The sequence below is a fragment of the Plectrocnemia conspersa genome, unplaced genomic scaffold, assembly GCF_051122295.1.
Source record: "Plectrocnemia conspersa isolate PC_06_02 unplaced genomic scaffold, ASM5112229v1 ptg000003l, whole genome shotgun sequence".
NCBI lineage: Eukaryota > Metazoa > Arthropoda > Insecta > Trichoptera > Polycentropodidae > Plectrocnemia > Plectrocnemia conspersa.
Genome location: NW_028277167.1, coordinates 4,073,106 through 4,085,204, shown reverse-complemented (window position 1 = coordinate 4,085,204; position 12,099 = coordinate 4,073,106). Strand labels below are relative to the sequence as shown.

Sequence of the window (12,099 nt, the reverse complement as noted above, 5' to 3'; positions counted from 1 at the left end):
TGAATCCCCCAGAGGGTTTGTATTCGGTTGAAACACATGTTGTAGCCATCATGATTAAACGCACCGAACATATAATATACGACAACAAGCAAAAAAATAAACAATGCTATTTTTATTCGACGTACTTCACAATCAAAAATTCGCAAAACAGTTTTCAAATCATATTTTAGGCTTCTCACTCTCCTTAATTTTGTGAAGCTATGAAATAGTAGTGAATTAAAATTAGTCAAGATAAATATATTATATGTTGTTACCAAAAATTATGAGTCATAAATTCTTTATTTAAAAATTGTTAATGCAAAATGTAAAATATTTTGTAAGAGAGAAATTAATTTTAATACTACTTACTAAATAATTATTCAGAAATTTTAACGTATAAGTATATGCGTCAAGATCTGCTAAATGCAAAAATAATGTAGGACTTTAGGATAACAGTAATTGAATTTTAAACTCAAACGGATAATTTTGATGCACCGTCAGTTTAATTTTATTATACATTCTATAAGAGAGCCATAGAGAAATAGTTTTCATGCTGATAATATATTAAAAAAAAATAATAAAAAATAATAATTTAAGTAAGGGTTTTTGATGTTACAAATATTTTTCTTATTTGCAAATAATAGCAACACTTAATAGATTTTTATTTACACTAAATCTTTAAGTAATACATCTTATATTATTAATTAATTTATCAAAAGTATTCATCATTGCAAAGACTATTTTAAAATATAAAAAGGGTAATATTTTTCAATATAGTTTTCATGCTCAATGCCATTCAGTTATTGATAAGCAATTGCAGAGCTGCTTCCGTAGAATATTTCCCTTGAAACTTATTCATTAAATATATCATATTGATGGTCTTTATTGGACCGTTCACTTTTAGTATAGGCACTACTTCTGATACTTTATATTTATTTAGTATCGATTTTTCCTTTATGGATTAGTTAAATAAATAAAAAAAATTCTATTTTTACTTTCTTCCACGTGCCTAAAAGTGGTTTCTATTCTTATCCTCCGCAATGTTACTGAAATATATATTTAATATTATATTAATAAATCTGGTAATTCGAATAATTTTTTTTAAACAGTTCCATTACGTTATTTACATATTTTATAGGTAGGTATATTATTTTTTATTATTATTCTTTGAAATATTTTTGACTTTACATTATATTATAATATAAACTAGCTGTCGGTACCTCACTATCGTGAGGTACCGATAGCTAGCGAGTGTGCGAATACCGGACCCTCAACTTTTTGGGTTTTAAATATAATTTTTGCTTCGTTCTGATTTTTTTAAATATTTTTTAAAATTTAATGGTTCAAATTGGACATTACTATTAAGGATTTTCAATAATAGACAAAATAGTTCAATCTATAAAAAACTACTTAACATTTTCAATTCATTTGAAAATAGGTTTACAACTTGACTAAATATTTCCAGAAGAAAACATTTGACCTTATTTATTAGATTTACAACGTTAGATTTGATCGTTATATCGAAACTTAGATATTTAATGATAAATCTAAATATTGTATATCATTTATGAATAGGTTTAAAACTTGGCTAGATAATAATAAATTAAAAATTGTACCATGAAATTTCAATACAGCGAAGCTCACGGAACCAATGAATAAATTTTGGTGTACTGAAAATTCGTTATATTGAATGTAAGGAAGATGATATATTTTTATTTTATTTTTAATTACTATATTACTACAGCATCAAAATAACCTCTTATAAGGTTGACAGATCGTTTTTTGTCCTTGTTTAAGGAAAATGTATGAAACACAATAAAATTTGTGAAAAAAATGTTTTATAAAAAAAGTTTGAGGGTCAACGAAACACCTGTAATGTCGCTTTTGAACACATCTGGCACACGCCAATTCAATGATGAACTGAATTCTTAGAAATATTTTGTCAAGTTATAACGTTATTCTTAAATTCGGAGCAAAATATTTTGTTATACTGAGATTAGTCTTCATTACAATGAAAACATTTTGTATGAAAGTTTTTCGGGGACATATTAAAGATTCGTTATACTGGGAATTTCGTTATTTCGGTATTCGTTACAAAAAATATCATTGTATTATTTTTTTAAATAGGTTTGTAACTTTACTAAATATTAATAAAACAAAAAATATCAAAATGTTTTCAACATAAAAAATAATATTAAAACGTAACATTTTGTATCATTTAAAAGTAGGTTTACAGTTTAATAAATAATAATAATAAATAGCATCGGTTACACATCCGCTCAAAAATATTACTGATATGAAAAAATATTTTGTTACACCTTACTAACGCAACAACACAATCGATCATATATAGTTAGTGCAATGTGAGTGATTATAAGTCATTGATTGTGTTTTAGCGTATTTTAGGTGTTTGAGTGTCAGTTTTAACGCTGCATAACACAATTTTATCATAAATTTAAATTTTCGTAACAAAAAAGTTTTTTGGTGACACCATAAGTTACTTTATAATTAAAAAAAAAAAATCTATGTTTTATGTGTAAATATAAAAGTCAGTTTTTATTTACATTTACTAATTAGAAAGAAACAATAAACTAAAAATAACAAACATCTAATCTGTTACTTTAGACCAAAAGTGCGCTTTAAAAATATTAATAATTTTGAAACCTTTGTCTTTTTTGATTAAAAAATATTTTGATTTACATATTTTTTAAAGTAAATGTTTTTCTGCGCAGCATTATATATTTTAATAATTCATGAGTGTAAAAAGTTTTCACTATATTTAAAATTAATAATAAGCTAAAGATATTTAAAATCTATAATAAATTATTAATATTTAAAATCCATAATAAAATAAAAAATATTTTTAATGTTCAAAAAAATATTTTGAATAAATCTTGAAATTTTATTCTGAAACTTTTAATTTAAAAAATATTTAAATTAGTGTTATACATTTTTGTGTAGTTTACTTTCAAAGGCGTCAGTAAGAGGGATTTTTGCAATATTAGTTGGTTGGTAATGAAGAGTACTTATTTTGCAACTTTGCCCCTTTTTGTTGAAAATATTTTTTAAAGCAAAGTTTTAAAAATTCTCTAAAAACTAAAACTTTAAATTGCCAACGTTCGCCAAAATTTAGGTACATATTTTTTCTGTATAGAGAAGCTAATACATATCCACATTATTTATATTATATTTTAAATCTATAAACTAAAAAAATATTTTAAAAAACATTTTTTTTAGTATTTTATGATTTTTATACATATTTTAATATATGTTATACAATTTAAATCGTTAAAATCAATTTCGATCGGTAAAATAAATTTAGTTCGTTCTCAAGTGCGGGACTTCCCAAATTTGCTTACATCTGACAGCTGTCACATCTGGTAAGCGCTCGCTATGTCGCTGCACTCGCTGCGAATTATGTTGTAATCGCGGCACTTTCCTTTCAAAGTGACAATTGAAGATGATGCAAGTGATGCAGCATTTGAAATTATAGACAAAACTATAAATTGTGGGTGTGCCAGTAAGTGTTTGGTTATAAATAAATAATATAACACGGTTATTCTAACAAAATTACTATTGACTTTCCAGGATCTAATATTAAAAGACAAACAGCGGTGATTTGGCAATTAAAGGTATACATACCGAAGTTAATTAAACATATTACAATGCTAGTAATAATAAAAAATATATGACATATTGTGACAATTTTGTAGAAGATGAAGATATGCCAATCTACGTGTTTAATCCTCTACATTACATCCATCAATTTTGTTCTTCGGTTGTCGTTTAAATTTAATTTATGGATTATATTAGTAGTAATAATGTGTTCAATGTTTACTCTTGATAAGAGTCTTATTGTTTCTTAATTATTTTTCAGAAGCAATGATGGAACAATTTGATGACCTATATGGCTACAACGTAGAATTGGTATATATAAACAAAGAGTTAATCTTCTCATGTTGAAGTCACTGTCAGCAAGTATTATCTTTTTATAAAGAACATACTACATAAGTTTGATGTAACTGAATATCTTAAATTTGGCTATTCAGAAAGAGGAATGATGGCACAGAACAAAAATTGTACCTATTTTGCCACATCGGAATTAAAAATAACCCACTCTTAGATATTTTGGCTATCGATTATTCCAGGTATGCAATCACATATTTATAATCATTGTAAAATGTCGTTTATTAGATAACATCCAAGAAACTACACATTTATAAGCTGTCCGACAGCGCCGATCGACATTAACTTTCAATCCTCACATACTAAGGATATATTACACGTTCATGTTTAAAACATAACTGGTTAATTTAAAATTCTTAAAATCTAACGTATATATGTATTAAATCGGAAAGCAATGATAATGTTTATGTAATATAAAAGTAAAACTCACTTTTCGGCCTCGGAGCCCGGCGACGGGATTTCAAAATTTGAAGATTTCGTTACAAAGATTGTTTTATGATTGTTTATCTAATTTAATCAATGTATTCTTCTTATCCTCAACACATTATGTTAATATTTAATTTTCATAGTTATAACACACCTAGTTAATTTGCAATCCGATTATTTATAAAAGCAAAAACTCACTTTTAGGCCTCGGAGCCCGTCGCCGGGAATTCAAAATTTGAAAATTTCATTACGAAGATTATTTTATGATTGTTTATCTAGTTTAATCAATGTATTCTTCTAATCCTCAACGCATTATGTGTATATTTCATTTTTATTCAGTCAAATGACGAATTAATGAAAATTATTGTCGCGTAGCAAAATTTTATTATTAAATAATAATTATTTAAAAGTGTTGTCACGGTACTATCTATTTGAATTTGAATGCTTATTTTTCATTGGTCGACGCTATTTGAATATTTGAATGCTTATTTTTGATTGGTCGAAACAACAGAACGCATTACCGGCTGGCGGCTAGAAAATCAATCGGAACAAATTCAATTTTAATTTTTATTATTATTTAGTATTATAATTAAATATATTTCCTTTGTTTACGTGTATTGTTACACACTGTTAATACAAAGCGTTACGATTTATAGAGTATAGAATTGAACGGAGAATGTTTCATTGAAAGTTATGCGCGTCCGGAAGCGACGACGGCGGCTTAGAACAATTATATATAAGATAATGTTTATATCAGTATATAAATGTAGGATGTATTTTACGTAGTGTATTTTGAAATAAATTTAATATAATATAATTAATAATAAATATAAAAAACATACTTAATTAAATATGTAAAATATAGTGAATTTAATTTATTATAATAAGGTAGCAAAAAAAAAATAAAAAGTAGATCATGTCATCAGCATAGCCCATTCTATTTATATATTCACCCTTTATGTGTTGTTTTTTCCCATTAAATAAAATAATTGAGTATAAATTTTCACATTATTCTATCACATCAGTTAAGGAGAAAGTATAACAACGATCCATAAGGACCTGTTGGCTTTGATGAATACTTGTATGTATATTTTGATGGATTGGGGTGGCGGTTTCTACGGGCACTGGCATATGTTGTTTGTTAGCCACCTTGGCATGCTTTTGAGGATCGATCATGGTTATTATTAAAATTCTGAGAAGGAAAAACAACACGTGATATCGACAGTCTTTGATTGACTGGTGTTGTGAAGTGAACAAGGGGCAAAATATTACATTTTCATATTTTAGACGAACGATTCGGCGAAATTTTTGCTGATACGTGATATAGGATTTTATTATTGTGAGTATTAATATATAGTAAACCTGTTCCGATAAAAATAAACAAATCGCGATTATACATATATTGAGCATTAAGCTGTTTTGTCGGAAATTATTAAAGCAAATTTATTTATAAGTAACAAGGTGACGTCAATGAACCCTTCACGCGAAAGCAATACATTTTAATACAATATATGGATACTTACAGCAAGTTATGTTAATATGAACATATATTGAAAACTTGATAAAAAATCCATTACATCTATGCGATCTTTTGAATAAAAAACGGCAAAAATATTTAGGACCAGAAACTAAAAAGTGTATTAACCCAACTTTTTTATAAAATAGTAATTATTCATTAGCAGAAGAGTATTATAAATATTCTTGCTATATATGTGTTATAGTGCTGTTTTCATTAAAAATTACTTCAGGAAATGATTTTTTTATAACTGCATAAAACTAAAAGTATTATTTATTTATTTAGCTGCAATAAATCTTGTTGTCAAATTACTGATAATACAATTTATAAAAAAATAAAATTAAATAATTCAGCTGGTGCTGTTGTTGATTTTATGTTATTACTTCGCTTATACTTCTGTATTCGAACTGAAAATTCAGATCAAATACCTAAATTTACTGCTACTAACTTACATTCGTTGAATATTTCCTCTCATGTCTAATATTTTTTAAACGTTCGAAAAACAATAATTTGCAACCAAATTTCAACACAAACAGAGCCGCATTAAAAAACTACAATCTGTCACATTGAACAATAATGTTTAATGTGAAAGTACTACCTAGAAAGTGTGCGCTTTTAAAGGTAATGTTTCAATCCTTTTACTTCGTGTATGTATAAAAAAAGCTTACATCTCAAACAACTGCAGTTTAGTTCAGTACCCTATTTGAGGTCGATTTTTACTTTTTTATAAGTATATTATTACTATGATTTTTTCCGGAGTCGGGTTCAAGGAGAACGGGCCCCGTGAATTTGTCTCTCCCCGCCCTTTCGGCAGGGCTGGTTCTATGTATATTGTTTTTAATTAATAAATAATTTGATAGCATTGAAAATTTTCTTTAAAAAAATAAATTTATGAAAGAAATTTGTGAGAATCCATATATATATAATATATTTGAAGCAACAAAGCGCTTTGATAACATGGCATTTGTCATATATCGAGACAACTCGTCGACTAATACCCAACGTAACTATCATCCTAGGATACCTAGAGGTATTCGTAAGCTGTCGATTATTCGTCCGGCCACAAGTGACAGATCCAGACGAGGCTCGTTAGTCCTGGTCGTGCCCTTCGCATAATCCCCCAGTGATTAACAATTCGCTTTGACCCCTCAGATTCGCCAGGGGTTTCTAACTTAGTTTGCCCGCTCTCATAATTGGTACGCTCCGTGCGACCTTATACCGTTCTCAGTGACACTCTTATATTTGCCTAATATTTTTCCATACAAAATTCCACTCCTATACCATTACATATTAATGGCACGCCCATTAGGTGGCGCTTTCAAAAAACGATACAATTTTCATGCGTCAATTATGCTTATTTGCCGTAAAATTTGATGTTTGCTAAATTATGTATATATTAGACTGTTTTTAAATGTTGTGTAGCATTTTTTCACAGTTGATATATATTTTTATTTAGCAGTATTTTAAACCGGTTAAAGAAAGATTTAATGGAAATATCAGTACGCCCTTCCCCACCCGCCTTTCCTATTTCCATCCAATGCCATTTTCGTCAAAGGCCGACGGGTGCACTCTGCGACCGTTTCACCGGCATTAGCATTATATGCAGTTTTCCACATCTTAAAGGACGCCATCCCACATCCTTAATGTCACATTACACATGCTTTTAGAGAAACCTCAAGAAGCAGTTCCGTTTCGCTGCGCATCATACTTCTAAGAGCGCTTCGTGTAAACACCACTCGCAAGCAAAACTAAAACTTTGACGCTTATATGTACTTTATTATATGAACATATGTTTGAGCAATTTGAAAATTAATTTCAATGCTTTTTTTTAAATTACATTTGTCATATATGCGTTTAATAAATAGGGGTTGCGAGAAGGTCCGACATTGTGAGTTTGAAAGATACAATCACCAAAAGTTTCAAAAAAAAAACATCGCATTGGTTTGTACTTTCAATGTTAAAAAAAAAATTAGAGCTGTATTTAAACACCAAAGTATATTTCTAGAATGCTTATTTTTTATTTTTGTCTGCATCGCGAAAAACCTATTTGCACAAGTATTAAATTTGTCGCATGTGATGTCATAAGTTGTTATGGTAGTTATTTAAATTAAAATAATTTATTATAGAATCGTCAGTTTTAAAAATATCTTTGTAAAAGCAAATTCTAATACATCATTATTTTTAAACAAAAGTTTATGGTGACTGCTAGAGTCTCCAATTCGAGTAATCGAGTACTCGATACTCGAGTATTTTTGTCTATTTTTCAAGTACTTGATAATCGAGTATTTTGAAAATTACTCGAATAATACTCGAAATTAATTTTTTTTTAAATATTTCAGAAACAAAAATAACTTTAACTCGGTCCGGTAAAGGTTAACGTCTTGCTTTTATTTGGCGTTTATGCACGAAGTCCCGAGTTGGAGCGGTTACTATCAGGTATCATTTTTTCATAGTTCCATAGTTGCATAGTTCCGGTCGTAGGCTATGTTAGTGGGTACAACGGAGAAATTTCTTTTGTGTTTTCTGTTCGACAGTCCCGACTTATCTAATTTATGGCAATGAACAATATGAAATATCAACAAAAATTTTTTTTAGGTTTTATGACTATGCAGTTGTAGCGTAAAGTGTTGTAAATTGTTTATACTGATCCCTCAGCTTAAAATATAAATCAAAACAATTGTATGTTTTAAAGGCATTTCAAGTAAAGTCAGTTCTTTGCGAACCGTTTAGCTCTAGAGTGAAAGGGATTCACCCAAATACATCTTCGAAGGAAATAGATTTAAATTCTTCGCATTAATCAGAAGGAGTAGAATAATGTATATTGTTAAGAAAAATAATCTATTCAAGAAGAATTACAAAATTCTATTTTGTCAATAGTCGAAGGAAATAAGAGAAAAGCAGAGAAGGGAATGAAAGAAGAGAACATAAAAAGAGAGTTCAAAAAATTTTATATCTATAAAAAGCGAACAGATATAAATTAGAAGCCTTATCCAACGCGTTAATGACAATAAGACCAACATCAACAGCAACGGAAAGGGTTTTTTCCATAACGGGAATAATAAAATCAAAGGTTAGCAGTAATATTAAATTCGAGACACTTTTTGCATTATTGTTTTTAAAAAGCATGTTCGTGAAGTTAAAATAATTGTAAAAATTAACATACTAAGTATTTTATTTATTTATTTATATGTGCACGAATTTGAATAATAGCTATTTTAGTACATTTGGTAAATACTCGAAAGTACTCGAGTACTCGAGTATTTTCAAATTTTAATATTCGATACTCAAGTAGTTGATGGTTCGAGTAATTGGAGACTCTAGTGACTGCTTACATTCTTTTTTGGAAATTTAGGAAGTAAATTAATTTTTTCATGAATCAAAGTGTCAATAATATATCTAAATCTTACAATTAATAACTTATTTGAAACTTATTTTTAACGGGTATAATAATGAAAATTATTCCAATTATTAGTTACAAGGTTAAAAAATACAGAATTAAATTGATAAATTAAAGCATTCGTAACAAAACTTATGCTTTATAAAAAAAAATTGTATTTAATTCTAATTATTATTATATTCTAATAGTGAGTGCAAAGATTTTTTTAAACTTGCGAATCAAGTGAAAAATTTTTTTAACCCTTTGGGTGCTACGGTGTTTTTAACAATATTATTTTCCAAACATTCATAAGTTATTCTTATAAATTTTGCTATTTTAAATCTTTTAAAACTGTTCCATGCTATTGTCATACTAATGGAGCTAAAAGTTCATAAATTAAATTACTTTTTGAACATCATATCGTCAATAACTACTATTTTTATATTATTTTATTTAACTTGTTGTTAAGCACTCAAAGGGTTAAGCATTCGACAACAGATTTAAATGTATAAAGAAATCTTCAAACTGTTTTCAACTCCATTTAACGTGAAAGTAGAATTAGCACCTCCAAATTTCCAAATGAAGCCAATAGACCTGCAATTATCCATGGAGTTAAAATGCGTGTTCGAGGGGAATAAACGTGAATTTTATCAGAAATATATCCACGAAGATAAATATTCTAAATTAAAAAAACTGGCAATGTAAATTACAGCTCTAAAAAATTAATCACCAACGAGTTTAAAAATAATAAATACTAAGTGTCGCAACAGGTTAGCTAGTGAAAACATGACCAATCAATCGCGTCACAATAATTATTCAGTATTTAGAAAAAAATTAAGTTGTGTTTTGTACTGTCAATCAAAACCTTAGCTTAACTGAGTGAAGTAGAAATATGATGCTAAATAAATACATTTATATATACAAATAATTCCACTTTAATATTAGAATTAATATAAAAAATAGTTAATAATAATATTTAGGCAAAAGTTAATAAAATGCATATTTTTCAAAGCCATAAATAATTCTAAGGTTGGAAAAATACTACGTAAATACATTGTTAGGGGGATTACGTGAAATGAAAAGGGCTTATTCAGATCATCGCTTCATACACGAAAAAGCACTAAGTGCGTAAAAAACGCACCGGAAACGGAAACAAAAAAAAAATAGGGTCCGGACTGACACAAATCAACAAGAGTACGATCTGGTATTAATTATTTAAAATAAAATTCGTTTTCCTATACTAAGCCTCCACACTATTATATGCCATTATGTGTTATTCGATAGCAAACTCACAAAAGTTACATACATATTTTGGGAATGTTGCTTGCAATTTATTATTTTCATTAAGCTTTGAAATAAGGATGTAGCTAATTTTGTGTTAAAAATATGTAGTATTTTTTTTTACTTTTAATAAAAGTACGTATCAATAAAAAAAATACTTAGTTGCAATATCCAAAAATACGATTATTATTGAGTTAAAAATATTTTTGTATTTCATTTATAAAAGATCGAATAATTAGAAATTTTCCAATTTTATAGAGTAGATAATAATTCTTCTCCTAATAAATTTGTGGGACTTGTTAGCGAAAAACTGATTCAAGCGTTTAAGATATGTACACACACCATTCAGAAAGTTCTGCAAATCTCCAAAAAAGTGATAATCTTAATGAGCATGATTCAGACCAAATCGCAATTTTTTTAAGCCGAGTCTCCATGTAAAGTAGAGTATCGCATTGTTATTAATACAATGCATATTGTTTTTGTCAGCTTAGGTATCTTCATATTGATTGCTTATTTCAGTTTGGTCAGTTGTAATTAGCACTTAGTTAAATCGCTAGTTTGATTTAGTAGCAGTGGTTCGTAGAACACAGTACACTTTGAACCCTATTCTTAATCATTTTTTTGCAATTATCCGTAGTATTAGGCGAACCTTTTGATTACCCAAATCTTTTGTGTATTTTTGTGGATTTTTTTTATGTTTTAGTAATGGACTATTTAGTTTAATATTTATATTCTTTCTTCTATAGATCTGCAAAACGTATTTTTACATGTGAAATCATTTACAGCACAATTTTTTGTAACAAATGTGTAAATTTTATCTTTTCCGTAGTAAACGAATAATATGTAACAAAATTGTTAAGAATTTAGAAGAATAATCTACAGCTTATTGATCTCTATAGTTTTTAAATAACATAATTTTCACACTGTTGGCATTGCTATGAAAAGTATTATTTTTCCACCGTGCAGACATAATGGGTCAGGGTAAATCAAATTTATTTGCAGCAGTAATCACAAAAATAATCACAAATATGTTTTCGGCGATTGCTACGAGGAGCTAGTACAATAAATGTGGAATGGTGTATCTTTTTAATGTCAACGTCTATATTTTTTGTTGCTTTATTTTACATATTTAGGCGAGTAGTAAATGTATTTATATGTATGTATGTACATCTATATTCAATATTATATGTTATTCAATATTTATATATATAAATAAAAACCAACTCTTGTCTGTATCAAGTATAATATAAATATTTTTTTATCGTAGGGAAGAATAAAATTATATAAATGATCCCACAACATCGATATAGTACATTTTTTAACGAGCTCAACCCTTAGGCAAATATATCTTTAGAACATGAATATATATTAGAATAATAATATTCACAATACAAATATTTTGTATTTTAAAAAATATAAAGATACAATGAATATAAAAAATAAACACACTTAAAATTGTGGCTAATTAAAATAAATTTATGTTCTTATACGTATTCCTAAACTTATCTATTAATTATATAGATTATATAAAAATAATTAAACGTTGACTAATAAT

The 12,099-nt window shown here is 27.6% G+C and overlaps 1 protein-coding gene and 1 long non-coding RNA gene across 2 annotated transcripts in view; both read left to right on the top strand.

Moving 5' to 3' along the window:
* Positions 1-12,099, top strand: part of LOC148236386 (uncharacterized) — a 311,981-nt gene that overhangs the window by 97,128 nt on the left and 202,754 nt on the right. The gene's annotated exons all lie outside the window — the stretch shown is intronic.
* On the top strand, positions 2,867-4,215 carry LOC148236391 (uncharacterized). Its single transcript, XR_015809043.1, has 3 exons — positions 2,867-3,499; positions 3,568-3,611; positions 3,857-4,215. It is a non-coding gene; the product is annotated as an uncharacterized LOC148236391 (long non-coding RNA).